This window comes from Oncorhynchus gorbuscha, linkage group LG02 (genome assembly GCF_021184085.1).
Source record: "Oncorhynchus gorbuscha isolate QuinsamMale2020 ecotype Even-year linkage group LG02, OgorEven_v1.0, whole genome shotgun sequence".
NCBI lineage: Eukaryota > Metazoa > Chordata > Actinopteri > Salmoniformes > Salmonidae > Oncorhynchus > Oncorhynchus gorbuscha.
This window is the reverse complement of record NC_060174.1, coordinates 44,718,532-44,737,502: the sequence shown is the minus strand read 5'-3', so window position 1 is coordinate 44,737,502 and position 18,971 is coordinate 44,718,532. Positions and strand designations below refer to the sequence as shown.

The 18,971-nt window shown below is 39.5% G+C and overlaps 1 protein-coding gene across 4 annotated transcripts in view; it reads right to left on the bottom strand.

Moving 5' to 3' along the window:
- The window catches only part of LOC124002822 (UPF0606 protein KIAA1549-like), a 74,586-nt gene that overhangs the window by 41,966 nt on the left and 13,649 nt on the right, over positions 1–18,971 (bottom strand). The gene's annotated exons all lie outside the window — the stretch shown is intronic.

Sequence of the window (18,971 nt, the reverse complement as noted above, 5' to 3'; positions counted from 1 at the left end):
ATGACCAGGAAGGAAGCCGTCCATCACTCTTCAGAGAACAAAGTAGGCTATAAATGTTCAACAAAATTGCAGGATCAAATCAAACACTGGATAAAGTCAACCGATTTAGCCTAGTGACTCAAAGGGGAAAAGCTGTGGGGGTATTTCCACACAGGCATATAATTATAGACATTTCCTACATCACATCAATAGGACTCAAATATGTTCTGCCAGGCTCTTTAGCCTTAATTAGTAGGCTACTTTTCTCCATAGAATAAACATTGATCTGTGACTGTCAATAAATAACATACAAATTAATGAGAAGAATCATGAATGGTCCCAAGGACATAATATAGGATTACCATTTATCATCGGAGGGCTCCATATGGGCCTAATCTGATCCTCACCTCTGGAGCAAAGGTTATGGGATGATTATTGGATGCTAAAGGTACAAAATTGAGGCCTATTCTTCATCTGTCGTGGTCAGGGATGGGGAGTAGGCCTACTCAATTACATATAATCTGATTACAAAAAAACGGTGACTGTAATCAGTTACTTTACCAGCAAAAATATTGTAATCAGATTACAGATACTTAAAAAAAAAAGAAATGATTACTTCTTGGATTACTTTTAAATTCAGAAAGGATGTGTGCTGAGAAAAAAATACATTATGACACCTTTCTGTTTTCTCAATGACATTCAATTCAGCAACAGAAAAAAGGTGGAAGTTTAAGTTTGTTCCACCTGAACGAGTCTGACCACAAGCCAGAGACCACTATGATGACATACCAAATGTGTTTGATGGATCCTTTTTGTCTTCTTCTAATGCCCCTTAAGGGGAAAGTAATCCAAAAGTAATCAGATTATGTTACTGAGTTTTAGTAATCGAAAAGTTACATTACTGATTAGGACTATGCTACAATTTTAGACAGGTAACTAACTAGCAACTGCAACGTAATAAAAGTAATGAAATCCACACTAAAACGTCAACTTAAGTCTGATAGCCTAATTTGAGTAGGCCAGTTTATGTGCAAAAAGACTCCAACCAACAACGTTACATAAAATGTACAATACCACTTATAGGCTGCGACATTGTGTTTGTGCTCTTCTACAAAATCACTACAGTGCCTTAGGCATCAGGCTAATCACTAGTCTAACTAATGCAGTACCATTTGCCAAAGTGGCTGTAAAATGGAAAAATCTATTCAGAACCACAAAACACTGTTACAGCCCAGTGTGACAGGATGCACACAACAATGACAGATAAAGTTATCCACAGAACCCTCATGGAACAGCTTTAGCGTGATCGACAGCAGTAAATAAACAGGTCAGGCTATCTCACAGTGCACATTTTGTGACGGTGTACTATCATTTAATTTGTGTGTATGATAATACATGTTGTTTGTATAGCCTAATTAATGTTATGTGTGGATGAGGATATATGGAGACCATATGTTCCAGGCTGAAAACCTCAGGTCATTCTAGTTTAAGGGTCCAAAGTGAGCTACGTACCAAAGCACACAAGTAGGAACAACTAGCTTGTTACCATAACATTTTCTGGTGCTTGACCTTCGTATGTCCCTATTCTCCCTCATCACAAGTAATTGTATATTATATTCAAAAGCAATCACAAACCTAACAGGACTAATTCTAGTCATTTTGCAGAGTGGGGTTTTGTTGGAGACTGAAGTGCTGTAATGGACCATACGTCTTCGATGATGCAGTGAGTATGTTTCTGACTAACTTGCCAGACTAGAGAGTGCTAGAGAGTGCCAACGGCCTTTATTCAGTAATTTGCTTCTTGCGTAACTTAAGCATCATGCATGATTTAATTGGGAACTGCCATGATTACACAAGTCACAGTCTAATACACGTGTGTGTGTGTGACCTGTGTTTTGTGTGTATATGTGCGTGGGTGCGTGTGCTTGTGTTTCTGGGGCAGGGTCTGTGTGTGAGCTGCCGTGAAGCCATGGGTGCCACGCTACAACACTTTGAATAATTCATAGTAGTGGGCCTTCAAATCGGGTTCCAAAGAGCTGTATCAGTTTGCCTAGTTTATATTCTAAACCGTGTTCTATAAATGTTCCATTAGAATCGCGCTTAAAGTCCAAACAGAGGCTTGTGATGTTGAATCAGGGAACTTTGAGAACCAGAAAGCTGTATTACCCTGCCATCAGACGAGAGGTGTACTGTATGTCATCCCAGTTAGATTACTAGGCAGATCAGACAGCTGTATTACCCTGCCATCAGACGAGAGGTGTACTGTATGTCATCCCAGTTAGATTACTAGGCAGATCAGACAGCTGTATTACCCTGCCATCAGACGAGAGGTGTACTGTATGTCATCCCAGTTAGATTACTAGGCAGATCAGACAGCTGTATTACCCTGCCATCAGACGAGAGGTGTACTGTATGTCATCCCAGTTAGATTACTAGGCAGATCAGACAGCTGTATTACCCTGCCATCAGACGAGAGGTGTACTGTATGTCATCCCAGTTAGATTACTAGGCAGATCAGACAGCTGAGTTGAGGTGGTCTCCTAATGGTAACTGAGATGGTATCTGGAAGAAAGTAGATTGTTAACATGAACCTTCTGGAGGAATACTGTGAGTGTGTGAGTATCAGGTTTTGTTTACACTGAGGTGAACTCATGGCAGGTAACCAACAGGAAGCTGCTGAGGGGAGAACGGCTCATAATAATATCCGTAACGGAGCGGAATGGAACGGCATCAAACACCTGGAAACCTTGCCCTTTCAGAAAGTGTAGCCATAGCTTATTCGCAAGAGATCTTATTGATTTTATGGGCGAGATAGAGAAACGTTGAGTTGTCCACAGTTTCATTTGAGAGGACGCAATAGAGAAAGCAAAATACGTTAGAAAAGGGGTCCGACTTTCTGTAATTCTTCTGTAACGTAGGCGTATCTAATGTAAACTTAACAGGGATCTTCATCTATTCTGTTGGGTGTTAAAGCAGTGAAGTGAGCTTGATCGGGCTATGGGCTTCAGTATGCCATGCTACTGTAAATGTTTTAGACTGTCTGTGTGACTCATGCTTGAGAGAACATTAGAGGGACTTCAGAGTTCAGACCCTGACTAGGCATCACTAGCAGCACAAGCCACAAACAGACTCATCATATGGAGTGACTCAGCAACTGCCTGCCATGTCTCTGCTCTCTGTACGAGCTCTCTACACATCAAAACAACCACAGTACCAGATGACATCTATTTATACAAAAGAAAGATAGAGGAAAACTCTTAAAACACACACATCATCATCATACAACCCAAACTACCAAGAACCAGTGAGAGATCCAGCCAAATAACCACAGCTGCTCAGACATCTAGACTGGCTATGATGCATCTGAACTTTGTTTGTGGAGATGAACTTGAACTCAATCAAGGTGCTCTTTTCGATCTTTGGTTTCCTTCATTGCTCACATTCAGTCAATAGGTTAGATCTAGACAGTGGCTGGCTCCCCTAAGAGGAAAACATGCTAAATGCTATCCTATGGTTCTGTAACATGTACGCTGGGAGATGTACGCTGGAAAGATAATCAGGCAGGTGATTGAGTCCAGGTGAGTCTGATGAGGTGCTGATGCACGTGACGACCACCAAGACCAGGGAGGTATTACAATGCCTCACAAAGAAGGGCACCTATTGGTAGATCTTTTTTTTTCCATTCTAAAGCAGACGTTGAATATCCCTTTGAGCGTGGTGAAGTTCTTAATTACACTTTAAATGGTGAATCAATACAACCAGTCGCTACAAAGACACAGGAGTCGTTCCTAACTAAGTTACCGGATTTCACCATGGTGACTTTAAAACAGTCACATAGTTTAACGGCTGTGATAGGAGAAAACTGAGGATGGATCAACAACATTGTAGTTACTCCACAATACTAACCTAAATGACAGAGTGAAAAGAAGGATGCCTGTACAGAATACAAATATTCCAAAACATGCATCCTATTTGTAATAAAACACAAAAAAATGTGTCAAAGAAAATTACTTTATGTTTGTTATAAAAATAAATGGAATACAGCTAAGCACAAGAAACATCTTTGAGGAAAACCTGGTTCAGTCTGCTTTCCAACAGACACAGGGAGACAAATTCACCTTTCAGAAGGACATAAACCTAAAACAAGGCCAAATATACACTGGAGTTGTTTACCGATAAGACATTGAATGTTCCCGAGTGTCCGAGTTACAGTTTTGACTTAAATCTGCTTGAATATCTAAAATCTTTCGAGCAATGTTCAACAACCAACTTCACAGAGCTTGAAGAATTAAAAAAAGCATAATCTGATAATATTGTACAATCCAGGTGTGCAAAACTCTTCGAGATTTACCCAGACAAACTCACAGCTGTAATCACTGCCAAAGGTGATTCTAACATTGACTTATGTAATCAAAATGAGTATATATATTTTTTTATTGAAAAAAAATATTTTTTACAAATTTTAGACTTGACTAAAAGACAACACTCTAGTATTTTGTCTAGCTTGTTGACAGAAAAAGACAATTAAATTGATTTTAATCCCACCTTGTAACAATTGTGGGGGGGGGTTTAAGTCAAAAGGGTGAATACTTTCTGAAGGCACTGCACATGTTTTTCTATAGTTTCATTTCCCATCTTCAAATAGACTACAGGGTAGTAAGAGTATAGAAACTAACAGAAAAAGACTAAATCAATAACCGAAATAGCCTAGCAAACAACTGAATTATGATGCCCAATTTTTCTGTTAATAATTAACAGGTAAGGTTTTACCCACTGAGCAAAAACTGGTTGAATCAATGTTGTTTCCATGTCATTTAAACCCCCAAAAATCTATGTGATGACGTTGAATCAACTACGAAAAGTAATTGTATTTGCAGAAATGTACCAACGTAAAATTAATCAACATTGAGTATTTTCTTCACCCAACTTTTAACCCAAATCCAATCACATGGCGATGTTTTGGTTGTTGAATTCACATTAGTTGACAACTCAACCAAATGTAAATCAAAACTAGACGTTGAACTGACATCTGTGCCCAGTGTGTAATTTGACCGAGGACAACGCAACAGCCAGCAGACGGACAGGTGACTTGGGTTGATATTACAGTAGGCACGGCTGGACAAAGGGTTACAGGACAGAGTACCGCTGCCACCTGCTTGCTGAAACACGAGCGTTTTGCGCACCACTGGGTTTCATCAATTTAACAGGCATGGAACGCAGGCATGGAGACACCTTCAAATATCCCATCATTGTAGCACAAATGTCAAGTGCGTGAACTGGCAAGAGAAGTGTGCCATAGGACAGGCTTGATGAAGTACACCTCTTTTGTGAAATAGGCCTAGTCATGCTCTCAAAAGTAACATTTGATATAGAAATGTCCTGTTTTTATCAAAATATGACAAATTATGCCAATGTTTCTTTGTGTAACTTGAGGTTAAATTAGCATAACATTCAAACGGAAGGTCAACAAGGAATGTGGACTATTATACTGTACAATTTTATGGTTACTGTTTGGCTAAATTATATTTTTTATTCCTTCATTAAAACAAAATAACACTGAAATAAGCCCTGGTTTCATTAAAGGCTGACAGCATTCTCGAATTAATGTGGTGGGAGGTTAATTCATTCCTTACATGAATAATCCCCTAATAATGAGATTCCAGCTGCACGTGATGGGGCCTTGAGGTGTCTCATTGCATCAACACACCACATCTACATACTGACACAAATTGTCTTCATAACAAATATTGGTCTGCCTCCTCACTCCTTCTAAAGACTTTGTGGATGAAAGAGTAGCTGAGATGATCATAACGTCTACTAGCAACACAGGCCCATTCATATGACATAATTATTATTCATATGACATAATTATTGTCATATCAGTTTGAGCATCGGAGTAGCTGGCAGGTGGCCTGCACAACAGGAGGATTATCAGTGCTGCCAATGGCTGATCCTACTATTTCTTGTCATCCTAATAACATAACAAGAGATACACATAGCCAGAGAGAGAGAGAGTGAGAGCGAAAGAAAAGTGGGACACAAAATGGGACAAACACCCAATTGAGAATGCATGCAGAATTCAGCTAAAATATACTTTATTTACAACGCAAAACCCCAAACGATGCTTTAGAACTATACCCGCTAGTTATCAGCATCGAAAAAAGGGCTGTTCAATTCTACAACCACCTAAAAGGAAGTGATGCCCACACATTCCACCACAAAGCCCTCACCCTGCACAGAGATGAACCTTTCTGCCGCAGGACAGAAACACATTTAGACGCAACCCAATTATGAGAAATCAAAAAGATAACTAATTGACACACTGGAAAGAATCAACCAAAAAACAGAGCACATTGGAATGTTCTCTGGCCCTAAACAGAGAGTATACAATATCAGAATACATGACCACTGTGACTGACCCTAAATGTATAAAGTCATTGACTATGTACAGACTAGAGTCGACTGAGTACTCATCATGGGCGATTAATTAGGGCCGATTTCAAGTTCATAACAAACGGTAATTGGCTTTTTTGGACGCCGATTATGGCCGATTATATTGCAATCAATGAGGAGACTGCGTGTTACACGAGTGCAGCGTCAAAAAGAGCCAAGGTAAGTTGCTAGCTTGGATTAAACTTATCTTATAAAATACAATCAATCTTCACATAATCACTAGTTAACTACACATGGTTTATGATATTGCTAGGTTAACTAGCTTGTCCTGCATTGCAAATAATCAATGTGGTGCCTGTTCATTTATCGTCGAATCACAGCCTACTTCGCCAAACGGGTGATGATTTAACAAAAGCGCATTTGCAAAACATCAATGCCTTTCTTAAAATCAATACACAGAAGTATATATTTTTTAAACCTGCATATTTAGTTCAAATAAATGCATGTTAGCAGGTAATATTAACTAGGGAAATTGTGTCACTTCTCTTGCGTTCAGTGCAAGCAGAGTCAGGGTATAAGCAACAGTTTGGGCCGCCAGGCTCGTAGCCAACTGTTTCTTCCTAACAAAGACCGGAATTCATTTGCCAGAATTTTACATCATTATGACATAACATTGAAGGTTGTGCAATGTAACAGCAATATTTAGACTTAGGGTGGCCACCGTTTGATAAAATACGGAATGGTTCCGTATTTCACTGAAATAATAAACGTTTTGTTTTCGAAAAGATAGTTTCCGGATTTGACCATTATTAATTTCTACGATTGGTATTTATGTGTGTTTATTATAATGAAGTCTATGATTTGATATTTGACAGAGCAGTCTGACTGACCGGTGGTAGGCAGCAGCAGGCTCTTAAGTTTGCCAGTAGCTCTTAGCAATGCTTGATGCACTGCGCTGCTTATGACTTCAAGCCTATCAACTCCCGAGATTAGGCTGGCAATACTGAAATAAAAGTGCCTATAAGAACATCCAATAGTCAAAGGTATATGAAATACAAATGGTATAGAGAGAAATAGTCGACGCGTCATAATTCCTATAACTACAACCTAAAGCTTCTTAATTGGGAATATTGAAGAACTGGGAATATTGAACCACCAGCTTTTTTTTTTTTCAGTTCTTTTTTACATGACACATATTGCACTTTTACTTTCTTCTCCAACACTTTGTTTTTGCATTATTTAAACCAAACATGTTTCATTATTTATTTGAGACTAAATAGATTTTATTTCTGTATTATATTAAGTTAAAATAAAAGGGTTGATTGTTCATTCAGTATTGTTGTAATTTTCATTATTACAAAAAATATATATATATAAATAAATAGATAAATAATCGGCCAATTAAACTGGTATCAGCTTTTTTTTGGTCTTCCAATAATCAGTATCGGTATTGAAAAATCATAATCGGTCAAGCTCTACTACAGACTCAGTGAGCATAGCCTTTCTATTGAGAGAGGCCGCCATTGGCAGACCTGGCTCTCGAGAGATGACAGGCAATGTGCCCACTGCCCTCAAAAAGGTGGAAACTGAGCTACACTTCCTAACCTCCTGCCAAATGTATGACCACATTAGAGACACATAATTCCCACAGATCACACAGACCCACAAAGAATTTGAAAACAAATCAGACATTGATAAACCCATATCTGTTAGGCTAAATACCGCAGTGTGCCATCACAGCAGCAAGATTTGTGGCCTGTTGTCAAGAGAAAGGGGCAACCAGTGGAGCACAAACTGCATTGTAAATACAACCTACATTTATCTGTTTATTTACTTTACCTTTTATACTTAATTTAACATCTGAAATGTCTATATTCTTTGAAAACTTTTGCGAGTGTAATGTTTACTAATGTTTCCCCTTTTGTTTATTGTCTATTCCATTTGCTTTGGCAAGGTAAACATATTTTTCCAATGCCAATAAAGTCCTTTGAATCAAAAGAGAGAGTGAGAGAGATAAATAAAGAAAGGGAGAGAGAAATAGAGAGAGAAACAGGGAGAGAGGAGAGAGAGATGGGTGCATCATCGAAAGATCTGAGGTGAGCCTTGTACACACATTTCACTTGCACATTTTGTGTTAAAAAAAAAAAACATTCTGTGGAAAAACTCTATGGATCCTGGCCTGATACGTAAGGATCCTAATCTAGACCCATTGCAGAGGTATGCTACCACCAGAGTTCTACAGGAAATGGAGTCATAAGCTCTGTAGTTTCCCTCATCCTGACCTAAATGACTGGCGATAAAGACTAAAAGCTACATTATCTTCCTAATGCCAGGGCGCTGTGGCTATAGTAGACTGCATAGTGATTAGACGATGGAAACAAAGATCAACTTTGTGTAGACATTTCCAGATTTAGGAAATGTATTTTAAAAGGGGAAATTTAAAATCTAGTTTTAGGCTAGGCTACAGACAACAATGTATCACACAAAATTTCACATGACATGATTGGACACAAATTGCTTGATTCAACATTGTTTCAATGTAATTTGTCAATGTATTCTGACATGGAATGTGGATTTGAAAGAGTCATCAAAGTAAACTGTTGCTTTAAGGATGTAATTTCAACCACAGGATTATGGTAACCACATTTCAACATGGACAAATCTTGTAAGATGTTGAATTACTTACTTTTAAAACAGGGGATGTCAAACTCATTCATATGTCATATTGAAAAAACACAAGGAATTTGCAGGCCAGACATAACCTAATATGTTTGTTTTAACACCAGATGAGCTGACAGCCGTTATGCACTGTTTCGCTATGGCTTTAGTCATCAATCTAGCAAGAGGACAATATTTTATTCATGTAGTAGTGTCAGCGGGAAAGCAATAAAATAGGCCAATGTAAACATACACATATTTTAAGTAATTCTAGCTCCCGATGTCGGGGACTATCAATTAAAAATAAATAAAAAATGTGCATAGGCCTACAACTTTCGACCCAAACTGGCCATTGTTTAATCCAGAAAAATATAGCTCTTTATAATGTCCACTCATCTACAGTTGAAGTCAGAAGTTTACACCTTAGCCAAATACATTTAAACTCAGTTTTTCACAATTCCTGACATTTAATCCTAGTAAAAATTCCCTGCCTTAGGTCAGTTAGGATCACCAATTTATTTTAAGAATGTGAAATGTCAGAATAATATTAGAGAGAATGATTTATTTCAGCTTTTATTTCTTTCATCACATTCCCAGTGGGTCAAAAGTTTACATACACTCAATTAGTATTTGGTAGCATTGCCTTTAAATTGTTTGGGTCAAACATTTTGGGTAGCCTTCCACAAGCTTCCCACAATAAGTTGGGTGAATTTTAGCCCATTCCTCTTGACAGAGATGGTGTAACGGAGTCAGGTTCTCTTTAGGTTTGAGGTTAGGGCTTTGTGATGGCCACTCCAATACCTCGACTTTGTTGTCCTTAAGCCATTTTGCCACAACTTTGGAAGTATGCTTGGGGTCATTGTCCATTTGGAAGACCCATTTGCGACCAAGCTTCAACTTCCTGACTAATGTCTTGAGATGTTGCATCAATTTATCTACATAATTTTCCTCCCTCATGTTGCCATCTATTTTTTGAAGTGCACCAGTCCCTCCTGCAGCAATGCACCCTCACAACATGATGCTGCCACCCCCGTGCTTCATGGTTGGGATGGTGTTCTTCTGCTTGTAAGCCTCCCCCTTTTTCCTCCAAACATAATGATGGTCATTATGGCCAAACAGTTCTATTTTTGTTTCACCAGACCAGAGGACATTTCTCCAAAAAGCATGATCTGTGTCCCCATGTGCAGTTGCAAACCGTAGTCTGGCTTTTTTTAATGGTGGTTTTAGAACAGTGGCTTCTTCCTTGCTGAGTGGCCTTTCAGGTTATGTCGATATAGGATTTGTTTTACTGTGGATATAGATACTTTTATACCTGTTTCCTCCAGCATCTTTACATGGTCCTTTGCTGTTGTTCTGGGATTGATTTGCACTTTTCGCACCAAAGTACGTTCATCTCTAGGAAACAGAACGCGTCTCCTTCCTGAGCGGTATGACGGCTGCGTGGTCCCATGGTGTTTATACTTGCGTACTATTGTTTGTACAGATGAACGTGGTACCTTCAGGCATTTGGAAATTGGTCCCAAGGATGAACCAGACTTGTGGAGGTCTACAATGTTTTTTTCTGAGGTCTTGGCCGATTTATTTTGATTTCCCCATGATGTGAAGCAAATAGGCACTGAGTTTGAAGGTAGGCCTTGAAATACATCCACAGATACACCTCCAAATGACTCAAATTATGTCAATTAGCCTATCAGAAGCTTCAAAAGCCATTACATAATTTTCTGGAATTTTCCAAGCTGTTTAAAGGCACAGTCATCTTAGTGTATGTAAACTTCTGATCCACTGGAATTGTGATATAGTGAATTATTAGTGAAATAATCTGTCTGTAAACAATTGTTGGAAAAATGACTTGTTCAATGCACAGAGTAGATATCCTAACCGACTTACCAAAACTATAGTTTGTGAACAAGAAATTTGTGGAGTGGTTTAAAAACGAGTTTTAATGACTCCAACCTAAGTGTACGTAAACTTCCGACTTCAACTGTACATAGAATGCTGTATATAGCATTTTAACATATTAAAACAAAAGAAGAGTATTATAGTATTTGTCCAGCCTTTGCTGCAGTGCTTGCAGATGTGCATAATATGCTGTGACCCTAATCAAAAAGTGTTTAATAACTCCAAACAACAACAACGCAACTTGTAACATTTAAACTTAGAACATGTCATGGTGGGGATGAAGGCAGCATTGCTGTATGGTGCAATGTCTCGTAGTTGAGTAGCCAGCCGAGGCTACTGCTCAAATGTTGCTGTAATAAGCCTACATGTATTCATTGTCACGCTTTAACAAACCAAAGCTCCTCTGCGCTGTAAACAGGACACATGAAAGCAGCGCTATTTGTCTTTGAATTCACCGATGCGAGCACATCAGGCTACACTTTCAGAAAGTAAATGACTCAACTGTTGACTCATTTATACTCGCTTGTGTGTCCTATTGTCCTTTGGTAGTAATTTATACCCGCATGTGAATCTTTTATAGGGCTGTCCACGAATAAAACAAATATTGGTCGACCACACAATATACAGACATACCCTATGTGTTTTAATAAAATTAACTATATATCCATTGAGTTTGTCTGATGCTATAAGCTCACTGTTTGATGAAATATGACACACATTACTCAAGTGGGAGCCAGAGATCAAGATAACCTCCAGAAAAAAACTTTACCTGTCCCGACCATCCTCCTCCCGCTCCTACTCGACCATCCTCCTCCCGCTCCTACTGGCATTCGCAGATTCTGCCGTTACTCTCCTGAAGTAGCCAGTAATAGGCTACACGAGGAATGTGCAAACTTTCTCATGTGGAATGACCATTTATCTTCCCATTTCTACCGATCTGTGTTGCGTGCCAGTTATGGTTTTCACATGCACATTTTCGTGGAACATTTTCATTTCATTTATAATAAACGTCTTCGTATCTCGAAATCATTATCATGTGGTTAATCAAAACTCTATCCAAATCTACACTGACCAAAAATATAAACAGAACATGTAAAAAAAGCTTATTTCTTATAGATTTCATTCACAAATTTGTGTATGCAAATGTTAGTGAGTACTTCTCATTTGCCAAGATAATCCATCTACCTGACAGGTGTGGCATATCATGAAGCTGATTCAACAGCATGATCATTACACAGGTGCACCTTGTGCTGGGAACAATAAAAGGCCACTCTAAAATGTGCAGTTTTGTCACAACACAATGCCACAGACATCTCAAGTTTTGAGGGAGCGTGCATGCTGACTGCAGGACTGTCCACCAGAGCTGTTGCCAGATAATTGAATGTTATTTCTCTACCATAAGCCATCTCCAATGTCGTTTAAAATAATTTAGCAGTACATCCAACAGGCCTTACAACCGCAGGCCATGTGTAACCATGCCAGCCCAGGACCTCCACATCCGGCTTCTTCGCGGTTTGCGCGAAGGTCGTCGTTGTGAACAAAGTGCTCCATGGTGGCGGTGAGGTTATGGTACGGGCAGGCATAAACTACGGACAACGAACACAATTGCATTTTATCAATGGCAATTTGAATGCAGAGATGTTGTGCCATTCATCCGCCATCATCACCTCATGTATCCGCATGATAACGCAAGGCCCCATGTCGCAAGGATCTGTACATAATTCCTGGAAGTTGAAAATGTCCCAGTTCTTCCATGGCCTGCATACTCACCAGCGACATTGATCACGTTTGGGATGCTCTGGATCAACGTGTACGACAGCGTGTTCCAGTTCCCGCCAATGTCCAGCAACTTTGCACAGCCATTGAAGAGGTTTGGGACAACATTCCACAGGCCAAAATCAACAGACTGATCAACTCTATGCGAAGGAGACGTGTGACGATGAATGGTAGTGTCACCAAATACTGACTGGTTCTCTGATCCATGCCCCTTTCTTATTTTAAAATGATCTGAGACCAACAAATGCATATCTGTATTAATGTGAAATCCATAGATTAGGGCCTCATTTATTTATTTCAATTGACTGATTTCCTTATATGAACTGGAACTCAGTAACATCTTAGAAATGGTTGCATGTTGCGTTTATAATTTTGTTCAGTGTATTTTAGTATATAGCATTTGTAAAGTCATCAACAGCAGTTGTTTTAATTCATCCCAGAATTAAACTAAAAATAGACAATTCAATAGGCCTAGGGTTTTAAGCTCTGGTTGTTATCAAATGTTATGATATTTAGTGATATTGACTTGTCAACACAACCAAATACAAACATTTTAATGAGATAGAACTATCTATGCCACTAATTATTCTGGCTTTAATTCCAGTATTTACTCAAATGAATAATTGATATGTTGAATTCATGTCTCCATCTCAACCTAAAATCAAAGTTAAAGAATAGGATCAAATCAAACTTTATTTAAAGTTAATTTAAAGTTGGATTTTTCATTGAGATGAAAATGTGAATCCAGCATATCAATGATTCATTTGTAGACAAACTGGAATTAAAGCCAGAATAAGTCAGTGGCAGAGACGGAACTATCCAAGCAGAAGATAAATCTTGTTCAAATGTTGCTATTTGGTTGCGTTGACAACCAAACACAATTCAATATCACTTTTGACAAAGAATAAATAGCATATTAACTTGTTTAGAAGTTAACAAATTATATGTTGGAGTCATGTCTCCAACTCAACCAAAAATAAAAGTTAAAGAATGGGATTTAGCTACTGGCTCAGATGGAACTATCCAAGCAGTAAACACATCTCCTTTAAAATGTTGATATTTGGTTGCGTTATCAACTAAACACAATTCAAAATGACTTTTGTAACACAGTAAACAGCCTTACAAACTAATGTAACGTTCAAACTTGGCCACATTTTGAGGTTGCTGTAACTATACATTTCTTCTGACGTAATCATATAAAGTGTGGAGATCTTCACAATTGCTGTAATAATCTGTGCAGAATCTCGAACAGCATTGATCACTTTCCCCATGTACTTTTATACTCAACTGCAATCCAGGACACTTGGTTCTGCTATTAGATGAAGCACGGTGATATCACAATAACATGTTGTATAAATAAACAAAAGATCTTATATGATGTAGTGTGCCCAGTGGGCGGGCTATACTTTTCACACGGATGGATTCTCATACAGTGCTCCCATTTACTAGTTTCTGTCTTGGGCACAAACCGAGATGCTGTGTTGAGCTCAAATCAATATGAATCATTCGAGCGAAACAAAATGTAATTTACCCCTCCAACTGATCCCAGCTCCGAAATATAACTAACCTGATAAGGCCTGTCTGCAGAATCTCTTGATGTCTGTGACGTTCAGTGATTCAATCACAACCCATCCTGTTCTCTCTACACATCCATACCCACCGCTGTAGGTTTGATTGAAAAAGCAACAGTATTGTCAGCTATGCAGAGTTTTTCTGTTCTGCCATTTGCAGGACAATATAAAAAAAAGTTTTAAAAAACACATCTCAATATTTGTGAAACGCAAAGGAAGATAAATGGTACCTTTTAGATCAAGGCCCATTTTCCTGAAAAATATAACTGCATTCATGACTCTAAATAGGTCTTCGTCGGGCTTCCCTATGCTGAGAACATTTAGCAGAGATTGTGTTGGTGTCTGCGAAAGCTGGTATGTTATAGCTACAGTCTGAGTGGAAACATATGTATTTAGATGAGACTAATAATCTATTTTCACAAAATCTGTGAAGCATTCACAACTCTGAATTGTCTTCATCGGGCTTCCCTGATGAGAACATGATGTAGCTCGGAGAGAAATACTGGTACTGCGGAGCCAAAGGCAACCCGTGTGAGTCTGGGTTTGAGGCAATGACAAAACTCACTAACTAAACACACACACACACACACACACACACACACACACACACACACACACACACACACACACACACACACACACACACACACACACACACACACACACACACACACACACACACACACACACACACACACACACACACACAGCTCCGAGCAGAATACCACTGAACCATCCAGTACACTCATATGGGTCATTTTACGAGAACCCACCCCACCTTTCATGATCAGAGTCACATTACAAATTATGTTTTAGCCAAGCAGCTATGAAACACACACAGACATAGACAGGGCCCTAGCTTATATGAGCTGCTGAGAAAGCTGAGATACGAATTACAGCCCCCCCCCCAATGATATCATATCCTTTGTTTGACAGGCTCCTTAGAGAAAAATAATACGTAATTTAATGGGTTGTGCAATTTGAAAAAAGGAAAGGGTGGGAGAAGAAAGAAGTATTTTGGTATTAACGCTAACTACAAACCCACACATGGTTCTGTTTTGAGCAGAGCCCCTCGCGTGACTGGCTCTTCTGAGTCTGGCAGTCGGCTGTGAACCCAGAGTGCAATAGAACAATCAAGACATGTCTGTGTTCACGTTTGCTTTATCTGAGGAGCTTTTGAGGTGGGAAAGATTCCATTGTTTTTATTAGTTGACTTTCATTAGATCTAGCTAGATCCCAGGGAGAAACAGCCGAGCTCTGAGCAGACCCCACTAAAAGTCAATAGTTTCGTGTTATAGGATTAGCGTTATCGTTGATCAATTGCTTTCCCACATGCTCACTCACCGCTCACATTTGCTTAGCTTATGGATGTAACGATAAAATCAAGATCGTATGGTGATTCAAGTCCTCATGACAAGGGAGAAATTAGAATAGAGAACCGTTTGAAGTCTTTCCCTAAGGAGCTAAGAGAGTGAACAAGTGAGATAAAATAGTACTGCTGGTTATTCTACTTTAAGAAAATAACATGAACAAAATGTGGGTCCATGTTGTAAAAAAACATCACTTAAAGACATCCCTTTTTAGAAGCAACAAAAGAGTAGTAGAAATAAGTGATGTCCTTCACAGACAAAAAGGACATTTCTATCCTTACAGAACCTCTGGCAGTAGAACGTCTATAATCAAACACTATCAATGACAATTAGCTTGGCACTATCAACAGTTTAACAGGCCCTGGTGAATTACATCACCGAAAATGACAGCTAGCTAGGGTCCGTGACAGATGACCACATACTGTAGCTTAGCAGTTACAGAGTGGTTTTAGTACAACCTAGGGTTGCAAAGCTACCAGTAATTTACCAAAGTTAACGGAATCTTCAGTCATTGTGGTAATTAACAGAAAATCTTGGTAATTTATACTTGAATAACTTTGATAAAATGTATTCATATATAGTATTCTTTTTTACATCTGTGACCATATTGTCCATGATGTTTGGTGGATAGGCCAGATGGTACAAGAGAAAATAGCATCTAATCAACAATGGCATTATTTTCAATTACCTTTGTGAAGTCTTATCACACGAATATACAATATGAAATAATGACATAAGATGATAATAAAAAAATAGGACAAAGTTGTAAAACATTATTCTAAATATAAACCATTAACTTAGTGAAAAACATTGGTGTTTCGGCATGAAATATCCTGTGTATTGTATTTATTTGACTGTGTCAGTATGTACTTGTTGTCAATGTTGTTGCATCAAACTGGTGGCAGTTGTGAAATAAGCCTGTTTCACCACTTACATAATTATTTCATATTGTGCATGTATGTGATAAGGCCTCACAGTGGACCAGAGATAGTTACAGACACTTGTGATAATCTGACGTACCCAACAGGGCTACTAGATGTCTTGTGATAGATTACATCAAATCCTTGAAAGATACCACAATTCTGGTAGTTTACTGGTAAACTTCAAAAGTTTGCCCTTTGCAACCCTAGTCTAGCCAAGTGCTCTCCTCTGGGCTGCCCAGCCAGATGGAGCATGAGTGTAGACCTGACTGAGGTCATGCCTGCATTTCATCAAATATTCATGGAGCCCTTGTGTTTAATCCTCTGGGAATCCATTTTAAGATAAGACATAGAGAGGAAGAGGGGGAGGGGGAGGGGAGTCTGTGTGAGAGGGAGACCAGGAGAGAGGAAGAGAGATACAGACAGAGAGAGAGAGTTAGTTTAGTTAGCAACCACATTATTTTCCAGTGGTTTTCTCCAGAGAAGCAGACTTTTCCATTGCTGGAATATCGTGTAATTCATTGGAGAAGACTGAACTTCCCCATGCGTCTTCTCCCACTCCCCACCCTCCTCCACTCCCCACCCCCTCCACTCCCCACCCTCCTCCACTCCCCACCCCCTCCACTCCCCACCCCCTCCACTCCACTCCCCACCCCACCCCCTCCACTCCCCACTCAACCCGGCCCAGATTTTCTTCGAAAGACAGGAAAGCAAAGGGAGGCTTGTAACTAGAGAAGCCCTGAGGACTGTGTCATTGGGACCATGGGTGCAAATGAGCTTTTGGCTAACCCCGGCACATTTACATGGACGTGGCATTATTGTAATATTGATGTTGATTTATGTGCATTGTCACCTAAATCGTTTATTTGTATTTATTTAAAAAAGAATTGCACTCCTCTAATCTGCCTCAGTCTGGCCCTGGATACAACTGGGGATTCTCAGGCCTGCTCCTAAGAAAGCAAACACTGTTACTGGGACAGAAAAACACATGACCTCATAAAGGAAATCATTCTTAATCAATGAAGTCGGCTATATAAGCCTGAGAGGGTGGTTTATTGCTATGTTGGGTGGCTGGGTGAGTCTGGCTACTTAAGGGTGCAGGCCAGGGTGGATGAGGAACCAAAACAACAATCCACAATTTACCCCACAGTACCTCAAAAGAGGCCGGACCGAGCGGTACCATCTGCTGAGAGAAACATATAAATAATTTGTGGCCGTTCGTTGAAGTGTAGAGTGATTTGCACCCAGAGCAATATGGCCTTAGTGTTGCCTTCTGCCAAATTTGGAACTTTGCCTCCGACAAAGTTCACAACAGTGATGTTTTTCTTTTCACACCCCATTGAATGCACCCACATTTATTTGGAGTATTTCTCCATGCCTGTGTGATAACAGGAGCGTAAAACTAGGATTGTGGTAATGGAAAACTAAAGACCCTCTATTCATTTCTATTCAAGTCTAAGTTCAACTGATTTGAAAGGCTCAAGTTAGAGTCCCCAAATGCTGTTCTTTACCCTACTGACACTAATGACATCACAATCTCTCTGTTATCCAACTGACACAGCCAGGCTTCCATTTGGAGTAGTCAGTTTGTTATCAGGTTTGATTACAAACTGAGACATAATGGTCTTACCTGCAGAGAGAGAGAGAAAGAGCTATTGAGAAAGGCCGCCGTCGGCAGACCTGGCTCTCAAGAGAAGAAAGGCTATATGCACACTGCCCACAAAATGAGGTGGAAACTGAGCTGCAATTCCTAACCTCCTGACAAATGTATGACCATATTAGAGACACATACTTCCCTCAGATGACACAGATCGAAAGAATTTGAAAACAAATCCAATTTTGATGAACTCCCACATCTACTGGGTGAAATACAACGGCAAGATGTGTGACCTGTGACCACAAGAAAAGGGCACCCAGTGAAGAACAAACAGTAAGTATACAGTAGGTCTACTGATATTACCCACCAACGTCTATAGAAACAAGTCCCCCAGATAAACATCCCTCTCGTTTGTTACATGACATTTAAAACATTGTAACCTACTACACGCCCACGCCCAGCCAAAGACCACCCACATGGGACTCCTTGATTGCCCTGGATCACTGTCAACCATCGTAAGTACAATAAACAAAATTTAGAGGTGAACATTTTGTGGGACTGAAAAACTGCAGAGGAAGACAGCCTTGTTACAAAAAGAGCCAAATGGTGCTCACCTTCACACACCAGCTTCATACGGTGACCTATGCTATATTACTGGTAGTTATATTGCAGCTAATATGGCTGAAAATGTCCTGGTAATAAGCAGCCAGGAGAAGAACAATATTTAATGCTCTTACTGTAGCTTGCAGGGCAGTGTTATTACCGTCCATAACACAACTAAAAGGCACCCGCATACTAGGTTCGGTTT